General features: G+C 46.3%; 1 long non-coding RNA gene across 1 annotated transcript in view; it reads right to left on the bottom strand.

Moving 5' to 3' along the window:
• Positions 1-1,088: 1,088 nt before the first annotated feature.
• LOC140420854 (uncharacterized) overlaps positions 1,089-23,221 on the bottom strand; it is a 51,887-nt gene continuing 29,754 nt past the window's right edge. Inside the window, exon 3 of the long non-coding RNA XR_011946619.1 lies at positions 1,089-2,857. This is a non-coding gene — a long non-coding RNA (uncharacterized lncRNA). The remainder of the gene's footprint in view (positions 2,858-23,221) is intronic.

The following is a 23,221-nucleotide window of genomic DNA, read 5'->3' as shown; positions in this document are numbered from 1 at the left end:
AGTTGCAGCGAAAATACGGGGACAGCCCATCGAGTTTCTCTGGGACACAGGAGGGTCCCGCACCACAATAAATTCCTCCACCATGTTCCAAAAAGACACGTGGCCCACTACAGCCACTATCACCCTCAGCGGCTTTACAGGCCACTCACAGCAGGGACACATCACAGCCCCTGTACCCATTCAAATCGGCAACATCACAACCAAGCACCCCATAGTTTTAGTTGACATGCCCCACAGAGCAGAACACATTCTGGGAATAGATTTCATGAACTCCCACCACCTTTCATTTGATCCAGTCAACCAGTGTGTCTGGAAAATGGCAAAATCTGCAAGAGCCCCCGCAATGCTCACAATAGGAGAATACGCCAACAAAATTAGCGCAGTAGGTGAATTTTGGTTCAACCCGACGACACTTAGCACGGACAAGCAGGTTAGGGCAGTTTTACAAAGGAACAGGACAGCATTCGCGACCCACGAACACGACTGTGGCCGGATGACTGGTTCAGTACAAATCACAGGACCTGACCCTAGACCCCAAAATCAGTATGGATTTCCCCAAGAGGCAGAGGGAGAAATAGCAAAAGTAATCGACAGCTTATTAGAGCAGGGCGTACTTAGATCAGTAGCCTCCACTAATAATGCCCCGATTTGGCCAGTGAGAAAGCCCGATGGATAATGGCGACTGACCATCGATTACCGGGAACTCAACAAAATCACCCCCGCAGCAGCCCCCACAGTAGCAACAAGTCCCGAGACCATGCTCAAGCCAGGGACTCAATTCCCGATTCTTTACGGTTTTGGATGTCAGTAATGGATTCTGGTCCATTCCATTGGCAAAAGAGTGCCAGTACAAATTTGCCTTCACCTTTAAAAACCAACAGTACACGTGGACATGCCTTCCACAAGGATTCCACAACTCCCCCTCCATATTCCACCGACAGCTGGCAAATGGTCTAGCCAAATGTTCTGGCCCCGAATGTCTGGTCCTGTACGTAGACGACCTACTACTGCAGACAGACACCAAGGAAGAGCACATCTGAGGATTATTTTGCAGCCAGTCCGGATGAAATGATCAGTCGAACACTTCGTTACTTTAACATGTTTATTTCTCGGCCGGGGCTAAAACCACTGTATCTCTTGAGAGTTACACCAGCAAGCCAAAGTCAAAGGGGCAGCACGGTAGCACAAGTGGCTAGCACTGTGGCTTCACAGCGCCAGGGTCCCAGGTTCGATTCCCGGCTTGGGTCCTGTCTGTGCGGAGTCTGCACGTTCTCCCCGTGTCTGCGTGGGTTTCCTCCGGGTGCCCTGGTTTCCTCCCACAGTCCAAAGACGTGCAGGTTAGGTGGATTGGCCATGATAAATTGCCCTTAGTGACCAAAAAGGTTAGGAGGGGTTATTGGATTATGGGGATAGGGTGGAAATGAGGGCTTAAGTGGGTCAGTGCAGACTCGATGGGCTGAATGGCCTCCTTCTGCTCTGTATGTTCTATGTTCTATGTTCAATACATCTAACAGCAGTTCTAATACAGTTTCTGGCTCATTTCTGAGGGCAGCTCCCACGCATTCCTATCTGTGCCTTTTAGCTAATTTATGATTATTTTCAAGCATAGCGCAACCCTTCCCAAGGCCGTCTGCAATTTGTCTGGTACTAAAACAACCTTGTTATCAGAAGCCTTTGAAAGCCTGTCTTGACATTTCACAGCTTGCTATCAGAAGCCTGTGACAGCCTGTCTTGACATTTCTTCACACAAAGCTTTACCTAACATTTTGTTTTTCCCATAAAGTTCCAATCCCATCTTGAGCCAAACTCTCAAAAACTCTCATTTCCCCCTTTTATCATTTCATGATAACTTCTAATCCATAGTCAACCGTCTCAGTCTTTCCTATTCTATTTGCATTTCGATCATTTCCTCATATTCCTCTGCACTTTCTTTCACATCCATTAACTCTTCAAGGCATACTTCATGTTGCTGCATTAACTGTTGAGAAATTACTGCTGCACTGACACTTTTACACAAGCATTTCATTAGGAAGCGAAGCATAATTATTTCCCATTGTACGGGGTCATGGTTTTGATACTAGGTGAATGCCTGACTCGCCATGGTCGGTTACATTGGCTGTTGCCTACAAAGGTCCCCGCTTTCAAGTTTCTGTATATGCAAAAAGTTCCCTCGGGCCTACCTGTCGAGGAATTAGTGAGGGTCAGAAATGGGGGTGAATGGGATCGGTCATAACTTGGTTGATACCAACCCACAAAGGATCTCAAGTGGGCAGCATTTATTAAGTTAGGGGTGTTACGAGAAAGGTTTTGATAGATCCACCACTACATTGTTTCGTTCAGATTAAAAGGGATTGGTCGGAGGGGATTCCCTCTTTTGCATGTGTCGGAATATGGGTACAAACCCAGCAGCCAGAAACATTCATATCCTTTGCGTACACATATGACATATACAAATAAGTGTTCACATGCAGTTCCCGTTTAGCCCGGGATAGTTGCTTCTGCAAGTCACATTGTAGCGGCATTGTTCTGTTTTTGTGCCTGCATCCATAATCCCATTTGCAGGCATGTTGGTCGCAGGATAGGCGATGCCGGTGTGTCGTATCCAAGGGCCGGTTTTGACCCTTCCGCAGGAACTGAGCTGCACATCGGTCAACGGGCATCATGGTCCATAATCTCCTTTGCGGGCTTCGGTTAGCGCAATGCAGGGGTCCCCTTGGCAAAGATGGTGAGGGCTCCTTCGCTGGGGCTGACAGACCTTTCGTATAGTTTCTCCTTCCAGGATTATGAGACCGACCAAGGTCAGAGCGACAAGAACGATATTCATGACTACAATTCAACTTTATCGTCCCCCCTAGAACTTAAGAAAAAGAGTTAGTTTCTATTGCATTGCTACACTCTTACAATGGTGAATGTGAATCCAAGCATTTCGGCCTTCCACTTTCACGGCTGTGGGGGTAGTTAGGAGAACCTGAAACGGTCCTTCCCATCGTGGCTCCAGCCCTTTCCGAACCCAGTTCCGGATCATAACTGCAGACGATACGAAGATTGGTGGAGTTGTGGATAGTAAGGAGGGCTGTTGTCGGCTGCAAAGAGACATAGATAGGATGCAGAGCTGGGCTGAGAAGTGGCAGATGGAGTTAACCCTGAAAAGTGTGAGGTTGTCCATTTTGGAAGGACAAATATGAATGCGGAATACAGGGTTAACGGTAGAGTTCTTGGCAATGTGGAGGAGCAGAGAGATCTTGGGGTCTATGTTCATACATCTTTGAAAGTTGCCACTCAAGTGGATAGAGCTGTGAAGAAGGCCTATGGTGTGCTCGCGTTCATTAACAGAGGGATTGAATTTAAGAGCCGTGAGGTGATGATGCAGCTGTACAAAACTTTGGTAAGGCCACATTTGGAGTACTGTGTACAGTTCTGGTCGCCTCATTTTAGGAAGGATGTGGAAGCTTTGGAAAAGATGCAAAGAAGATTTACCAGGATGTTGCCTGGAATGGAGAGTAGGTCTTACGAGGAAAGGTTGAGGGTGCTAGGCCTTTTCTCATTAGATCGGAGAAGGATGAGGGGCGACTTGATAGAGGTTTATAAGATGATCAGGGGAATAGATAGAGTAGACAGTCAGAGACTTTTTCCCCGGGTGGAACAAACCATTACAAGGGGACATAAATTTAAGGTGAAAGGTGGAAGATATAGGAGGGATATCAGAGGTAGGTTCTTTACCCAGAGAGTAGTGGGGGCGTGGAATGCACTGCCTGTGGAAGTAGTTGAGTCGGAAACATTAGGGACCTTCAAGCAGCTATTGGATAGGTACATGGATTACAGTAAAATGATATAGTGTAGATTTATTTGTTCTCAAGGGCAGCACGGTAGCATTGTGGATAGCACAATTGCTTCACAGCTCCAGGGTCCCAGGTTCGATTCCGGCTTGGGTCACTGACTGTGCGGAGTCTGCACGTCCTCCCCGTGTCTGCGTGGGTTTCCTCCGGGTGCTCCGGTTTCCTCCCACAATCCAAAGATGTGCGGGTTAGGTGAATTGGCCAATGATAAATTGCCCTTAATGTCCAAATTGCCCTTGGTGTTGGGTGAAGGTGTTGAGTTTGGGTAGGGTGCTCTTTCCAAGAGCCGGTGCAGACTCAAAGGGCCGAATGGCCTCCTTCTGCACTGTAAATTCAATGATAATCTATGATTAATCTAGGACAAAGGTTTGGCACAACATCGTGGGCCGAAGGGCCTGTTCTGTGCTGTATTTTCTATGTTCTATGTTCTATGTTCTATAACGTACTCGCCTGGGTTAATGGTGACAGAACTGGATAAGGGGGGTACTTTCCCATGGGCTGCTTGGACCCGCGAGTGGAGGCCTTTTAAAACCTTTGTTAGAGCTATAACGTAATTGGCCATTTCCGTGGTCATGTGGTGAAACTGTACTTCCTTATGTTTCCCTTGATCCCAAGGAGTACGCAAGGGTCTTCCGTATAAAATTTCGGCGGGACTCAGTCGTGTCTTTCCAGCTGGGGTTGCACGTATTTGGAAGAGGGCAATAGGCAATAATTTGAGCTAAGTGGCTCCAGTCTCTGCCTGTAGTTTTGCCAGTTTTGTTTTTAATGTCTGATTAGCCCTTTCTACCATTCCCGCTGCTTGGGGTCGGTATGCGCAATGTAATTGTTGTTTTATTCCCAGCTGAGTACAAAATTCCTCATTGATCTGTCCCACAAAATGAGGTCCATTATCAGAGCTTAATCGATATGGAATCCCAAATCTAAGAACAATTTCTCGCATCAAAACTTTTACTACCGTGGAAGCTTTGTTATCTACAGTGGGGTAAGCTTCTATCCATTTGCTAAATACATCAACAATAACTAATACATGTTTATAACATTGGCATCTTTCCAACTCAATGTAATCCATCTGGAGTGTCTCAAAGGGACCTTCCGGTAGCGGGGTTTTACCCATTTCACAGCGTATTGCTTTACCAGGATTATACTGCTGACATACTAGGCAACGGCTGCTAATATTTTGCGCTATATCTTGCAGTCTTGGATGCCACCATGTTTTGAGCAATACATCACCTGTAGCTCGCGCACCACAATGAGTTGCAAAGTGAACACATTCGGTAACCCAGGCTGCCAATGCATCGGGCATACAAGTTTGCCCTGCCGGGGTGACCCACAATTTGTTTACAGGATCATAACAAGATCCCAATTCTTCCCATAGTCTTTTTACACAGCCAGGAGCGTCCTCCTGTAATTGAATGACGTCAGTGATGGTCGGCATTGGCTTTTCAGAGGGAGACTGACTCTTAGAGCGTTTAGTCTGGCTCATCATTTTTGGTACCACCATGTCTTTTAAGCGAGAAGCCTCTTTGGCTAGGTGGTCCGCCTGACGATTACCCGCGTCCACCAGGGTTTTGCCTGTTGTATGGGCAGCGCACTTTATTACGGCTATTTGTTTAGGGAACATTAAAGCCTGTAGTAATTGTGTAACTAACTGTTTGTGGGATATCTGAGTGCCTGCAGATGTAAGAAATCGCCTGTTCTTCCATAATTGGCCAAAATCGTGTGTGACCCCAAAGGCATATCGGGAATCAGTGTTGATATTTACAATTTTATCTTTCCCCAATACACAGGCTCGAATAAGTGCAAAAAGTTCAGCCTGTTGGGCGGAAAAGGGAGTTTTGAATGCTGCTGCTTCAAGCGTTTCTCCTTGTTGGTTAACAATTGCATACCCTGATAATCTATCCCCCCTTTCACCGATGGATGAACTACCATCGGTGAATAGGTTCAGAGCAGCATTTGGTATTGGAGAATCAGTGAGATCATCGCGTAATGACGCATCGTCTTGGAAGAGAGAAAGACAGTCATGAGTCGGGGACTCAGTGGCGTTAGGCGGGTCGGAAAGGAAACTAGCGGGGTTAATAGTAGTGCAGTGCCGGAACTGAAGTTTCGGGTTATTGAGGAGATAAATCTCATATTTATTTTGACGCGCCATAGTTAGGTGCTGAGTCTGAACTTGACCGAGCTGGGCCATGACTGAATGTGAACTATAAATAACAATATCCTGCTGAAGAGTGAGATTAGCCGCTGACTGGAGACTGTTGTAAATAGAGGCTAAAATCTGAGTACATCCAGGATAGCCGGGTGCAACTGGATCAAGTTTAGACGAGTAATAAGATATAGGACGGTGGCGATCCCCGTGTTTCTGGGTAAGTTTCCGGCTAAAACAGTACAATAAAGTTGGAAAGGTCGATCATAAAGGGGGCGTCCTAGTGCTGGCGCCCTCATTAAGGTGTCTTTTAGCCGATGGAAGGCCTCTTGGGCTTCCGTACTTAACTGGAACTCTCCAGCGTTATTGGTGTATGGGGTCAATAGCCGGGTATCTAGGGCGATATTCGGAATCCATTGCCGACAATAATTAACCATTCCGAGCCATTTACGGACATCCTTAGCCGTTGTGGGTTCAGGGTACTGACAAATGGGCTGAACTCGACTTGATGATAGCGCCCGTGCATCGGCGGATAAAAGGATACCCAGAAACTGGACTGTTGGCTGGGCTACTACTACTTTGGCGGTTGACACAACGTATCCTAAAATTGAAAGGTAATTTAATAATTGAGCCGTATCTTCTTTACAACTTTGTTCTGACGGGCTTGCGATCAGTAAATCGTCAACATACTGTACGAAGGTGGATCCCCCTTTTAATTCCAGGGGCTGTAATTGTTGTTGGAGACAGCGGGAGAAAAGTGTAGGCGAATGTATAAATCCTTGAGGCAACCTAGTCCATGTGTATTGTTGATTTTGATATGTAAAGGCAAAGAGATACTGTGGATCCGGGTGCAAGGGGAGGGTGAAAAAGGCATGCTGGAGATCCACCAGGGAAAATGTTGTAGCGTCCGCTGGGACTTGGGCTAAAATGTGGGCTGGATTTGGGACCAATGCGTGAAGGGGTTGCACAATGGCATTAATTGAGCGCAGATCTTGGATGAGGCGATTTTGATCTGGCTTGCTGGGCTTCGGGACTGCTAGTATTGGAGTATTACAAGGAGAGTGACACGGAACCAAAACTTGTTGCCGAATAAGATTCTGTATAAGTGCCTCTCGTGAATTCTACAGGGATAGTCAAGAGCTGTCAACTGAAGAGAACTGTCATTATTCTGAATATTGCTTTATTAATTTTAAGAAACCAACATATCTTGCTAGTAGTGCCTTCTTTAATAGAATCGACAAATTCATCTACAGAAAACCTATATGTTTAATAAGTTATTGTGTTTGAGATTTTAAAATAAATGTTTAGAATTAGCCTGGAAATTAAAACTTCAAACAATGGAAGCTGGTATTACAAAAACCAAAACAGCTCTGATTAAAAAAAACAGATCGTTCAAGGACATTTGATAACGGGAATTTGGCAGCAATCCAACTTTTACTCTCAGTCCATTTGAGTGACAAATATATATTTTTTTTAAATTTGGAGATGCGAATGGCATCATTCCACGCTATACGCCTCTTTTTGTCTCTGCAAGAAAATTAACCCTTTCAACAAGCTTTTGTGTATAATCCAGAAGATGTCAAAGTGCAGAATGTTGTACTTTCATTCCCAATAACTCTAAAGAAGTTAAAGATTTGGCATTACATATCCAAAAAGAAATCAAAAAACTTGATCCACCCCAATTTATCTTCCAACTGTACCCCCAATCGATGAATTTGAGCTGAAATACTATTATTGAAATGTTACTGGTCAATCAACTGTTTGACTGTATTATATTGTATAATTTATTAATACATTATAAATGTACTTTGATAGAGGTTAAAATTAATCAGTAGTATCAAATTTGATTAATTTATTAATTATAATAATTATTTTGAAATGCCTGGTTGTTGGGCCCCTGTGGTTGGCAGGGTTGTATGCTATATTGGGAACTTGCTGGACGGGAAACTGACACTGCGGCTGATAATCGTCTGGGTAATCAGGGAAAACCACCTCTGGTGCCCCCTCTTTTCCCAGGACTAACTCATGATTCATCTGTGGGAATTGATTAGCAAGGGTTTTAGAACGAGTGCGAGTCGCCGGACCTCCTTGCGACGGTGGAGGTGGTGATAGTGGCGGGGGGAGCGGTGGATAAAGGGCTTGAAAGTACACATCGTTAATGTAATTTCTAACATGGTCGCACCAGAGGAGTAAAGAGTTTTTTGTCTGAAACATCATTTGTTTTAGAACATAGAAAAAATAGAACATAGAAAAATACAGCACAGAACAGGCCCTTTGGCCCACAATGTTGTGCTGAACCTTTGTCCTAGATTAATCATAGATTATCATTGAATTTACAGTGCAGAAGGAGGTCATTCGGCCCATTGAGTCTGCACCAGCTCTTGGAAAGAGCACCCTACCCAAAGTCAACACCTCCACCCAACACTAAGGGCAATTTTGGACACTAAGTGCAATTTATCATGGCCAATCCACCTAACCTGCACATCTTTGGACTGTGGGAAGAAACCGGAGCACCCGGAGGAAACCCACGCAGACACGGGAGGATGTGCAGACTCCGCACAGACAGTGACCCAAGCCGGAATCGAACCTGGGACCCTGGAGCTATGAAGCAATTGTGCTATCCACAATGCTACCGTGCTGCCCTTAAAAATAAATAAATCCACACTATATCATTTTACCGTAATCCATGTACCTATCCAATAGCTGCTTGAAGGTCCCTAATGTTTCCGACTCAACTACTTCCACGGCAGTGCATTCCATGCCCCCACTACTCTCTGGGTAAAGAACCTACCTCTGACATCCCCCCTATATCTTCCACCATTCACCTTAAATTTATGTCCCCTTGTAATGGTTTGTTCCACCCGGGGAAAAAGTCTCTGACTGTCTACTCTATCTATTCACCTGATCATCTTATAAACCTCTATCAAGTCGCCCCTCATCCTTCTCCGTTCTAATGAGAAAAGGCCTAGCACCCTCAACCTTTCCTCGTAAGACCGACTCTCCATTCCAGGCAACATTCTGGTAAATCTCCTTTGCACCTTTTCCAAAGCTTCCACATCCTTCCTAAAATGAGGAGACCAGAACTGCACACAGTACTCCAAATGTGGCCTTACCAAAGTTTTGTACAGCTGCATCATCACCTCACGGCTCTTAAATTCAATCCCTCTGTTAATGAACGCTAGCACACCATAGGCCTTCTTCACAGCTCTATCCACTTGAGTGGCAACTTTCAAAGATGTATGAACATAGACCCCAAGATCTCTCTGCTCCTCCACATTGCCAAGAACGCTACCGTTAACCCTGTATTCCGCATTCATATTTGTCCTTCCAAAATGGACAACCTCACACTTTTCAGGGTTAAACTCCATCTGCCACTTCTCAGCCCAGCTCTGCATCCTATCTATGTCTCTTTGCAGCCGACAACAGCCCTCCTCACTATCCACAACTCCACCAATCTTCGTATCGTCTGCAAATTTACTGACCCACCCTTCAACTCCCTCATCCAAGTCATTAATGAAAATCACAAACAGCAGAGGACCCAGGACTGATCCCTGCGGTACGCCACTGGTAACTGGGATCCAGGCTGAATATTTGCCATCCACCACCACTCTCTGACTTCTATCGGTTAGCCAGTTCGTTATCCAACTGGCCAAATTTCCCACTATCCCATGACTCCTTACTTTCTGCAGAAACCTACCATGGGGAACCTTATCAAATGCCTTACTAAAATCCATGTACGCTACATCCACTGCTTTACCTTCATTCACATGCTTGGTCACCTCCTCAAAGAATTCAATAAGACTTGTAAGGCAAGACCTACCGCTCACAAATCCGTGCTGACTATCCCTAATCAAGCAGTGTCTTTCCAGATGCTCAGAAATCCTATCCTTCAGTACCCTTTCCATTACTTTGCCTACCACCGAAGTAAGACTAACTGGCCTGTAATTCCCAAGGTTATCCCTAGTCCCTTTATTGAACAGGGGCATGACATTCGCCACTCTCCAATCCCCTGGCACCACCCCTGTTGACAGTGAGGATGAAAAGATCATTGCCAACGGCTCTGCAATTTCATCTCTTGCTTCCCATAGAATCCTTGGATATATCCCGTCAGACCCGGGGGAATTGTCTATCCTCAACAGTTTAAACTACAATCAGAACCCTGGGAATGTAAGGTGGTGGCGGTCGTAGTGGCGGTGTAAAGGTCGGTCGTCCCCTATATAGCCAATTTTCAGGGTCACCCTCATCGTCTCCCTCGGTCAAGGCAAGGCCGGCCATTTGACCGTACGGTCCTGATTTAGAAATGGGGGGTTTTTACAGACTTGGGTCTTTTTCTATGGTGGGCACATTCCTTTTTCAAAACCCCCGCAGTCTTAACAATTCCCCCTTCTGTTAATTCAATATCCAATTTTAAAGCGTTAGCCTGCCAACTAGCCAATAAAGATGCATCTTTTAATTTTTTTTTTCAGTACTCCCGCCATAACACAATCAATTTCTTAGCCGTGGAGCTACGGTTATGTTGCCAAATAATCTGCTGTGCCTCTATAACCGTAGGCAAATCTTTTGATCCTCCCAGGGGCCATTTCCCCTTTCCCAATTTCTTATGCAATTCTCCCGATAACTGCCGCAGCTGCTGAGAATGTTCCGGATACTGTTCACAAAGAGTTTGAAGCGCGCTTCCACTATCAGAGGTGCTATCTAAAGTACTACCCATTGTCTCCTATCCTTGGATGATCCTTGTGGTTTCCTATTTAATTTTGGTACCGATCCTAAATCGCCTATTCAATCAAGAATTTAAACGGGGTTGTCCTGCCCCATTGCCCAATCAAAAGGCTAAATCAAATTGTTCGAAAGTGACATTTAGAAGGTCAAAGTCTGGAAATGAAACATGAAAAGAGAGAGAGAGAGAGAGAGGACTGATTTAAACAGACTGACAGACTCAGGGAATCAAAGACAGAACTAACAGACAGACAGACTCAGAGAATTAAAGACAGAACAAGCAGATAGACAGACTCAGAGAATTAAAGACAGAACTAACAGATTTAAGAAATTGTTCGAGTGTTCCGACAGGGCACGCAACGGTCAAGCCCTGTTTATTATGTTTCCTTTAGGTGTTATCCGCACCACCATTTAAATTTTATAATATATAATTTGGACAGAGTTACCCGTTCTCTGTAATATTCAATCTGATCAACCCGAAGTGTCCAACAAGTCTAGACACCGGTTGATATACTTATTTATCGAAAATCACCTTTTATCGCGAAGGTATTAGGCAACCCTAAGGATCATCATCACTCATTTACCCAGAGATTTAAGGAGGACTCTAATCTCCCAAGGTTTCCAACCCGGGACTTGAGGAAGGTCCAACCTTCCTGGGACTCCAACCCTTTCAACCCTTCTTCGTAACGGGTTCGCCGGACTGCTTTGATTTCGTCAGAGTCTCCAACGAAACCGAACAGCAGGGCGTGGCCACACTCGGGACAGCAGAGGGGTAACAAGGGTACTCATGTGTGGTGGCCAATTCCCTCCTCAGCGTCCGAATGCGATCAATCTGTTACGCCGTCAGGTTCCAGGGAGTCTCCTTGAATGCCCGCATTCTCCACCAAATGAGGATTCTTTTGCAGCCGGTCCGGATGAAATGATCAGTCGAACACCTCGTTACTTTAACATGTTTATTTCTCGGCCGGGGCTAAAACCACTGTATCTCTTGAGAGTTACACCAACAAGCCAAAGTCAATACATCTAACAGAAGTTCTTATACAGTTTTTGGCTCATTTCTGAGGGCAGCTCCCTCGCATTCCTATCTGTGCCTTTTAGCTAATTTATGATTGTTTTCAAGCATAGCGCAACCCTTCCCAAGGCCGTCTGCAATTTGTCTGGTACTAAAACAACCTTGTTATCAGAAGCCTTTGAAAGCCTGTCTTGACATTTCACAGCTTGCTATCAGAAGCCTGTGACAGCCTGTCTTGACATTTCTTCACACAAAGCTTTACCTAACATTTTGTTTTTCCCATAAAGGTCTAATCCCATCTTGAGCCAAACTCTCAAAAACTCTCACATCGAGCTTCTGTCCGAACTCCTGGAACTCCTACAAGCAATTGGATGTAAAGTTAACCCCAAAAAGGCCGTGATTCTGGAAAATAAGATGATATATTTGGGTACAATTATCACACATGGTAAACGCGAGATCGAGCACAAAAGGATTGACTCAATTGCCCCTTCCCCAGAACGTTTCAGCCCTCTGGTCGTTTTTAGGACTGGTTGGCTATTGCCGAAACCACATTGACGGTTTCGCCAGCAAGGCAGCACCCCTCTCAGACCTCCTAAAGAATGGAGCCCCCTGGGAATGGCTTTCGCAGCATACGGATGCTGTGGATGCGTTGAAAAGAGCACTCATAGCAGCCCCCGCACTACAGGTTCCAGACCCGCTTTCTCCCTATGCGATAGAGGTAGTAAGCACAGACCGCACCCTTTCGGCCGTGTCCTTCAGGGATGACACGAACAGTTAAGGCCCGTGGCTTACGCCTCCAGAATTTTAGATGTTGTGGAGCAGGGATTTTCAGCCTGTGAAAGGCACCTGCTCGCAGTATTCTGGGCAGTACATTAGTATTCTGGGCAGTATTTTTCGTACATTACCGGACTGAACCCCATCACAATCGTCACAGAACACACCTCCACCCAACTTTTACTGGACGGACGACTCAAGGACGGTACAGTTAGTCAGATTAGAGCAGCTAGATGGACCTTTCTTTTGCAGGGACGGGACATCACTGTTAAAAGGACAAAGACCCACACTTTTTTAGCCGACAACCTACAGTACCCCAGAACCCCCCCTGAATGTGAAATTATATCTCCACACCACAACACAACACCCTTTATTGCTAAAACACCCCCCAGAAAGATAGGTATTTCACCCCAGAGCCCCAAGCACATAGACATGTGAGAACCCATAAAGATATATGTGGATGGATCTTCGACAATATTAGAAGGGAAGCACATAACAGGATGCAGTATTTACGTTGAGGACGAGCAGGGACGCGCCCTAGAAGAAATAGCAATAAAACTTCCAGGACGCTTAGGCGTGCAGGCAGCAGAACATGCGGCCATCGCATACATAGTGGACCACCCAGATTCCTTCCCCAGCCCAGCAGACATATATTCGGACAGCCTCTATGTCTGCAACAGCCTTACGGAATTCCTACCCCTGTGGAAAGCAAGAGGATTTGTTTCAGCAGACGGAAAACCCCTCCCTTCAGCCCCATTGCTCCGTCACATTTTAGAGCGAGCACAGAACAGGACTTTTGGGATCGTCAAAGTTCGTAGTCACCATCGTTCCTCCCCCCCTGGAAATGTAAAAGCCGACGCACTGGCTAGAGCAGGTTCCAGGCATGGATATTTTTGGACGCCCCCCGAAAGCGTACCAGTGAATGCAGTTCAGGTCTCGCAGGCTAATATCGAGGATTTAGTGCAGGCCCAGAAGCAGGACAGCAATCTCAGGGAGATTTTGAAAGGAAACTATCCAGCCCCCTATGAGAGGTTTAAAAATGCTCTGACCACACATGATGGTGTGGTGTTTAAAGACACCCTTTATGTGGTTCCTGAAAAGGACAGGAATCAACTGATTTGTTTATTCCATGACGGTCATGGACATCAGGAAATCGATCCCACTACAGCCCACCTCAGGCAGCTCTGCTGGTGGCTGTGTTTAAAGGATGATGTAAATCACTACATCGAGAATTGTCTCATCTGTGCCCAGAACAACCCGGACAGACACGCCAAAAAGGCTCAGCTCAGTCACACCCGACCCGTTAATGGCCCCTGGACTAACCTCCAGATTGATTATATAGGACCATTGCCCCCTTGCAGGAATGGTTATAAATATGCACTCGTGGTGATAGACACGTTTACAAAATGGGTGGAAGCATTCCCATCCAGAACAAACACGGCAAAGACCACAGCCAAGATCCTCACCCACCACATCTTTACGAGATGGGGCCTCCCCCGCAGCGTTGAATCCGACCAAGGTTCCCATTTTACGAGACGTGTCATGAAGAACGTCCTCACGATATTTGGCATTACCCAAAAATTCCACATTGCATACCACCCCCAGTTGAGTGGTATCGTGGAGCGCATGAATAGGACCCTAAAATCCACCCTCAGATAAATGGTCCAGCAAAACAAAACAAATTGGGACTCAGTCCTCCCTTTTGCGCTGATGTTTTTGCGAAACACGGTTTCCACATCCACAGGTTACACCCCACACACCCTCATGACCGGACGGCCCATGAAAGACACAGAATTTTTATTGGGATTAGACTTGACCAGCCCCGAAGTGACGGCCCTCACACACGAGAACGCGGTCAAACAATTAGTGGAGAATGTTAAAACGGCTCAGCTAGCAGCCGCAGTGAAATTGGGCACACGAAAGAAACAGAGCAAGGCCTGTTTCGATAAGACAGTGCATGCGACTGAGTTCAGTGTAGGACAGCAAGTCATGCTCTCCGTATACAACCCCAGCACATTCATGTCACCAAAGTACTCGGGTCCGTACTCCATTGCAAAGTAAGCCCTTCCGTCTACAAAATAAAGTACCCCAATGGAAAGACTGCGCGGTTCCATATCAACCAGCTGAAGGCATATGGAACACAGTCTAACCATGCACACCACGGCATGCTCGACGCAGACCACGCCCCGCCCACAGCCAACGTAACCCTACCCTCTCCCAACACGTCCAGCCCAGCCACGGACTCAACCTCGACTCCACCCCCGAAACATACACTCCGCCCCGGAACGCCCACAGACAGCAGCAGCAGCGACAGCGACGTGACTCAGACAATAGCCACAGCACGCCACCCTACTATCCCCATGCAACAGGACCCACACCCAGCGAATCTGACCAGGATTCGAGTGATCCCTTCCTGATCACTTTCCCAAACAAACCCCACCACCGTCCACCGACCTACAATGACGACCCCGACTCCGTCCCCAGAACTAGACACCACCTATTGGCACAGAAATAATTCGTACAGACTCGTCTGGAATGACGAGAGTGATCCAAAATCACACCATGCAGCCCTATCAGCCCTGATACACTCGAGAGTTTGGCACCCGGGAGACGATGACGACTTTGAGTCTGACTCCCAAAACGAGAACCCCTTCGCGACCGTGTTCGCAACCGATAACTGAGGTGTCCAGATGATGTTTTAAAAGGAACCGCTTGGGAGAAAACGGTGTCCTTTCTAATGGAACCTGCAGCATGTTTTATGTTGTTTGTAGTGTTTTTGTTAAATGTTGTAAGTCAGATTTTCGGCCAAAACCTCTGAGAATTTGTCCACAAAGACTTCTTAAGGTCCCAGATGCCAGTTCAGAGGAACTCGTCTGTCGACGGAAACACAGACCCCCGTTCGTAACTGCTCTTCTGGTTCGAGGAAGGAACCAATACGGCAGACCCCACGATGACTACATTTCTTACCCGTTCTTGTCAGTTGCTCAGGCAGTGGAGAAACGGCACTGGGACCCGCCCTGCCTGGGAACCCCCGTCTGGTCAGCAACGCTCGGGTATGGCACACACGGCATTGATCGCCATCCTACCCGGGGACTCCATCCAAATCGTACCCGTCGCGGCCCATACGCACCTCATTTCGGCAAAATTTTGTTCAAAAAGTTTTCTTTTGTTTTCAGGTGACCCTTAGGTTGCCAACCTTATGCTATGTACATCCTCAAACATTTGGATGGTAAATCGCAGTCTGCGAGACGGCTCGCACTGGCTCATTATTTGTAAGTGTGTCTTGTCCTGAAATTCGGTTTTTGAAAAACAAAATGAGGGCGTCACACATAAAGGGAGTAATTGGCACTAAAGGACAGACAGGCTATCGTACGAGATATTAAACCAAGATAGTAATAGACACTATGCTTGATCACACAGAACTCCAGAAGCTCCAGGAGAAGAAAAGAGAAGAGAAGAAAAGAAAGAGAGAAGAAGAACCATGAGGACATCCGCCGCATTGCTCATAACCCTAATGGACATTTGGTTGTGCGCGAACGCGAACCACCTGAACTCAACTCCCCCAGCCGTTAATTACTCACTTCCCCACAGTACCCAGAGCCCAGTCACAAGCGACACCACACCATCTTGGTGTGACAGGTTTATAACCTGGTACTCCCTGTCCTACGTGATAGAATCCCTATTGGTATTGGCGATACTCTGCTGCATCGTGCAGACTATTCGTCTGAGTAAATGGAGAAGGAGAGCCTACCGCGCTCGCACCCTGGTATATAGAATAAGATCCCCTATTTTCAGATACGACCAGACCCCCGACCCCCGCGATCTATAATAAAGAGCATTCGTCTGCGATTTGTTGCAAATAAAGAAATGTTTATGAGCAATTGTACAATCCTGAGCTTGACTGCCAAGCCAGAAAATATGTATAAAACTGCTATGATTTTGTTTGTATGGATTAGGAAGTTAGTGTGATGAAATGTTTGAGCGAGTGTAGTTTATTAAGTATAGTTACAGGTTCCCATTTGACGTAGCGCCCCAGAATTGTCAGTTAAAATTTTTTTGCATAATTATGGTCAGTGTAGAGGTCATAGAAGAGTGCTCGCCGGGTCAGGGAATAAAAACCAACACAGTTATGTGATCCTTCCCGCTTCGCGTTAGGATCACAAGGAGGGTGTGTAGCCACCTGGGTTGGCCAACTCCCGATGTAAAATGGAGAACAGCAAAGGCTGCAGGGAAATTCAGCTAACACAGGCAGAAACCAGCAGGTGAAAGTTACTGTGTATTAAACTCTGAAAAAGCCCAGACAGCATCGATACAAGCAGCCATCTGCATAGTAATGTAGCAGCCATCTACATACTAATAAGCGATCCCCGGGAACAATCGCAACATTTGGGACAAACAAAGCTAAGCCAGACTCCTCGGCGCCAGCAGGAGCCAACACAAAAGAGGTTAACGGACACCTCAAGACAGCCCATCGATCAGGGAACCGCTACAGTATTGGAGAAATCGAACCAAGCGATTGGAACAAAGTCCAATCACTTGGAACCAGGTACAGGGTCCGCCCCGAAAGGCGGGAAGCCCCTGGGGACTATAAAGTTAAGCACCCAAGTTCAAATCGTTCTTCTTGACCGGGTCACCCAGCAACGCGAACCAACCTTGACTGTGACCGGTTCAACGGCCGCCGACATCCAGTAAGTCTTACGTCAACGCTCGCTACGAGATAGGCGCTCCTAACTACCAATCCGTACCAACTTCGAATCCCGCAGACTCAGAACCCGAATGAAAAGCCATTTGTTCCCCTGACCTGGTGGGCCAGTCCAAAGCTAAGTATAGGCCTGTTAGTTGTAGAAGTAGCTTAGAAGTAGAATTTGTGCATGAGTAGCGATTACTGTGTATAATAAATGTGCTTTGAATTGAATCTTACTAATCGGTGCATTGAGTTATTGATCATTACTTGGACTTGAACCTCGTGGCGGTATCATAAAGATACCTGGCGACTCAAGAGCAAAGGTTATAAAACAGAGCCAATTGAACCAACCAAAAGTTAGCAACAGCCTGCTCCGATCCAGATCCTTTATCTAAACCTTTCGCCTATTTTCCAAGGATCTACTTCCCTCTGTTCCCCGCCCGTTCATATATCTGTCTAGATGCATCTTCAATGATGCTATCGTGCCCGCAAAGTGTTCCAGGCACCCACCACCCTCTGCGTAAAAAACTTTCCACCCACATCTCCCTTAAACTTTCCCCCTCTCACCTTGAAATCGTGACACCTTGTAATTGACACCCCCACTCTTGGAAAAAGCTTGTTGCTATCCACCTTGTCCATACCTCCCCTAATTTTGTAGACCTCAATCAGGTCCCCCCTCAACCTCCGTCTTTCCAACGAAAACAATCCTAACCTACTCAACCTTTCTTCATAGTTAGCACCCTCCATACCAGGCAACATCCTGATGAACCTCCTCTGCACCCTCTCTAAAGCATCCACATCCTTCTGGTAATGTGGCGACCAGAACTGCACGCAATATTCCAAATGTGGCCTAACCAAAGTCCTATACAACTGTAACATGACCTGCCGACTCTTGTACTCAATACCCCGTCCGATGAAGGCAAGCATGCTGCATGCCTTCTTGACCACTCTATCGACCTGCGTTGCCACCTTCAGGGTACAATCGACCTGAACTCCCAGATCTCTCTGTACATCAATTTTCCCCAAGACTCTTCCATTGACCGTATAGTCCGCTCTTGAATTAGATCTTCCAAAACGTATCACCTCGCATTTGCCTGGATTGAACTCCATCTGCCATTTCTATCCCCAACACTCCAATCTATCTATATTTTGCTGTATTCTCTGACAGTCCTCCTCGCTATCTGCAACTCCACCAATCTTAGTATATCTGCAAACTTGCTAATCAGACCACCTATACGTTCGTCCAGATCATTTAGATCATGTATATCACAAACAACAGTGGTCCGAGCATGGATCCCTGTGGAACACCACTAGTCACCTTTCTCCATTTTGAGACACTCCCTTCCACCACTACTCTCTGCCTCCTGTTGCCCAGCCAGTTCTTTATCCATCTAGCTAGTACACCCTGAACCCCATATGACTTCACTTTTTCCATCAACCTGCCATGGAAAACTTTATCAAATGCCTTACTGAAGTCCATGTATATGACATCTACAGTCCTTCCCTCATCAATTAACTCTGTCACTTCCTCAAAGAATTCTATTAGGTTTGTAAGACATGACCTTCCCTGCACAAAACCATGCTGCCTATCACTGATAAGTCTATTTTCTTCCAAATGTGAATAGATCCTATCCCTCAGTATCTTCTCCAACAGTTTGCCTACCACTGACATCAAGCTCACAGGTCTATAATGTCCTGGATTATCCCTGCTACCCTTCTTAAACAAAGGGACAACATTAGCAATTCTCCAGTCCTCCGGGACCTCACCCGTGCTCAAGGATGCTGCAAAGGTTTCTGTTAAGGCCCCAGCCATTTCGTCCCTCGCTTCCCTCAGTAACCTGGGATAGATCCCATCCGGACCTGGGGACTTGTCCACCTTAATGCCTTTTAGAATACCCAAAACTTCCCCCTTCCTTATGCCGACTTGACCTAGAGTATTTAAACATCCATCCCTAGCCTCAACATCCGTCCATGTCCCTCTCCTGGGTGAATACCGATGGAAAGTACACATTACGAATCTCACCCATTTCCTCTGACTCCACGCATAAATTCCCTTTTTTGTCTTTGAGTGGGCCAATCCTTTCTCCAGTTACCCTCTTGCTCCTTATATATGAATAAAAGGCTTTGGGATTTTCCTTAACCCTGTTAGCCAAAAATATTTCATGACCCCTTTTAGCCCTCTTTATTGCGCGTTTGAGATTTGTCCTACTTTCCCGATATTCCTCCAAAGCATCATCAGTGTTAAGTCGCCTAGATCTTATGTATGCTTCCTTTTTCATCGTAGCTAGTCTCACAATTCCACCCACCATCCATGGTTCCCTCATCTTGCCATTTCTATCCCTCATTTTCACAGGGACATGTCTATCCTGCACTCTAATCAACCTTTCCTTAAAAGACTCCCACATTTCAAATGTGGATTTACCCTTAAAGAGCTGCTCCCAATCCACATTCCCTAGCTCCTGCCGAATTTTGTTATACTTGGCCTTTCCCCAATTTAGCACTCTTCCTTTAGGACCACTCTCATCTTTGTCCATGAGTATTCTAAAACTTACAGAATTGTGATCGTTATTCCCAAAGTAATCACCGACTGAAACTTCAACCACCTGGCCGGGATCATTTCCCAACACCAGGTCCAGTATGGCCCCTTCCCGAGTTGGACTATTTACATACTGCTCTAAAAAACTTTCCTGGATGCTCCTTACAAATTCTGCTCCATCTACACCTCCAACACTACATGAGTCCCATTCAATGTTGTGGAAGTTAAAATCACCCATCACGACCACCCTATTGCTCCTACATTTTTCTATAATCTCTGTACATATTTGTACCTCTACTTCACGCTCGCTTTTGGGAGGCCTGTCGTAAAGTCCCAACAATGTTACTGCACCCTTCCTATTTCTTAGCTCTACCCATATTGCCTCAGTGCTCGAATCCTCCATCGTGCCCTCCTTAATCACAGCTGTGATATAATCTCTGACCAGTAATGCAACTCCTCCACCCCTTTTGCCTCCCTCTCTATCCCTCCTGAAGCATCTATACCCTGGGATATTTAGTCTTGCCATTCCCTCAACCAAGTCTAAGAAAATACCAATAACATCATATTCCCAGGTACTAATCCAAGCCCTAAGTTCATCTGCCTTACCTGCTACACTTCTCGCATTAAAACAAATGCACCTCAGGCCACCTGAACCTTTGCGTTCATCATCTCTTCCCTGTCTACTCTTCCCCTATGTCACATTGAGTTTATTATCTAGTACCTTACTGGCTTTAGTTGCTGCCTCTTTACTGACCTCTAACTTCCTAATCTGGTTCCCATCCCCCTACCACATTAGTTTAAAACCTCCCCAACAGTGTTAGCAAAAGCACCCCCTAGGATATTGGTTCCAATCCTGCCCAGATGTAGACCATCCGATTTGTAATGGTCCCACCGCCCCCAGAACCGATTCCAATGTCCCCAAAATCTGAACCCCTCCCTCCTGCACTATCTCTCAAGCTACGTATTCATTCTGACTATTCTTGAATTTCTACTCTGTCTCATGGCACTGGTAGCAATCCTGAGATTACTACCTTTGTGGTCCTACTTTTTAACTTATCTCCTCACTCCCTAAATTCTGATTGTAGGACCTCATCCCGTTTTATACCTATATTGTTGGTGCCAATATGCACCACGACAACTGACTGTTCACCCTCCCCCTTCAGTATGTCCTGCAGCCGATCTGAGACACCCCTGACCCGTGCACCCGGGAGGCAACATGCCATTCGGGGGTCTCGTTTTCAACCACAGAAATGCCTGTCTACTCCCCTTACGATTGAATCCCCTATGACTATAGCCCTGACAGTCTTTTTCCCGCCCTTCTGGGCAGCAGAGCCAGCCACGGTGCCATGAATCTGGCTACTACTGCCTTCCCTGGTGAATCATTTCCCCCAACAGTATCCAAAACGGTATACCTGTTTTGGAGGGAGATGACCGCAGGGGACACCTGCACTGCCTTCCTGCTCTTTCTCTGCCTTTTGGTCACCCATTCCCTGTCTCCCTCACCAATCCTAATCTGCGGTGTGACCAACTCACTGAACGTGCTATCCACGACCTCCTCAGCATCGCGGATGCTCCAAAGTGAGTCCATCCGCAGCTCCAGAGCCATCATGCCATCTAACAGGAGCTGCTGCTGGACACACTTCCTGCACATGAAGGAGTCAGGGGCATCGGCCGCGTCCCTGAACTCCCACATTGAGCGCGAGGAGCATAACATGGGTCTGGGATCGCCTGCCATTTTTACACTTTACCTTAACTGATTACAAATATATCAAATTTAATTCATGGGCAATTGTTCCTCGTGCCGGTCCCACAAATTACCAGATTCTTCAGCTCAATTTCACAGCCTATTTTTGTGTTTCTCTCTGTCCCTTTTTTCTGTCTTTTCTCATGGTATTAGAAGAGGAAGATTTGCCGTTGGGAATCTGAAATCAAACATCAGTCAGGATTCATTTACCCAATTCATCTTGATCTGAATATCATTGGATTTTGAAAATGAAGGAAAAAACACCGTTCACAGTGGGGAGAAACCGTTCACGTGTTCTGTGTGTGGACGAGGATTCAGCCGATCACTTCACCTGTCAGAACATAAATGCAGTCACACTGAGGAGAAACCATGGAGATGTGAGGATTGTGGGAAAGGATTCACATGTCTGCCTGAGCTGAAAATTCATTGAAACAATCACACCAGGGAGAGACCGTTCACCTGTTCCATGTGCAGGAAGGAATTCATTTGGTCATCCCACGTGGTGACAGACCCAGTGAGGTCACACTGGGGAGAGACCTTTCACCTGCTCAGATTGTGGGAAGAGATTCATTAATTGATCTGCCCTGATGAGGCACCAAATTGTTCACACTGGAGACTTTCAGGTGCTCACACTGTGGCACTGGATTCAAATGTTCATCTGACCTCACAATACACCAGCGTGTTCAGACTGGAGAGAGACCGTTCACTTGCCCCATGTGTGGGAAGGGATTCAATCGATCATCCACCCACCTGAAACACCAGCAAGTTCACACTGATGAGAGACTTTTTCAATGCCCTGAATGTTGGAAGCGCTTTAAGAGTTCTTTGGACCTGATGTCCCATCAATGTGTTCGCACTGATAACAGACCATTCAGGTGCTCTCACTGTGGCAGTGGGTTCACACATTCATTTCACCTTATTGTATACCAGCAAGTTCAGAGTGGGGAAGAAACCCTTCACCTGTTCGGTGTGTGGGAAGGGATTCACTCGCTCATTCAACTTGGAGACACACCAAAGCGTTCACGCTGTTGAGAAACCTTTTAAATGCCTCGATTGTGGAAAGTGCTATAAGTCCCAGGACCTAATGTCCCATCAACATGTTTACACTGACGAGTGGTCGTTCAGGCGCTCTCACTATGGGACTGGGTTCAGCTGATCATCTCTGCTCATTGCAACTAGCGACTACACGCTGGGGGGATATCATTTACCTGCTCTGAGTGTGGGTCAAGATTCACTCTCCCACCTGCTGACAGAGCAGTGAGTTCACAAGTATCCACACTGATTGCATTTTGTGTTAATCACATCCAGGACCAAACTATTTTCATTGGGGTATATTTTTGCTGATGTTAATGACAGTTATAGTGGGTCATATTGTGAATAATATCATATTGGTGGGTGGGAACCAGAATGTGAGCTTAGAAGGTGTAATAACTGAAGGGGGAAATAGAGAACCAAGATAAGAGAACAACATCACCCTCAGGCAGAGCACAAAATGTGACAAGCGAGAGCAGCACGGTGGCGCCGAGGTCCCAGGTTCGATCCCGTCTCTGGGTCACTGTCCGTGTGGAGTTTGCACATTCTCCCTGTGTCTTGCGTGGGTTTCACCCCCACAACCCAAAGGTGTGGAAGGTAGATTGATTGGCCACGCTAAATTGCCCCTTAACTGGAAAAAATGAATTTGGCACTATAAATTTATTTTGAAAAAAAAACAACAAAAAAAAAAAGGTGACAAGTGTGAGAAGGGAGGTGGTCAATGTAGGATTGAGGGTATTGTAC

Source organism: Scyliorhinus torazame, chromosome 5 (assembly GCF_047496885.1).
Source record: "Scyliorhinus torazame isolate Kashiwa2021f chromosome 5, sScyTor2.1, whole genome shotgun sequence".
NCBI classification, from domain to species: Eukaryota; Metazoa; Chordata; class Chondrichthyes; order Carcharhiniformes; family Scyliorhinidae; genus Scyliorhinus; species Scyliorhinus torazame.
Note: the sequence above shows the minus strand (reverse complement) of the source record. Positions and strands in the feature narration are given on the sequence as shown.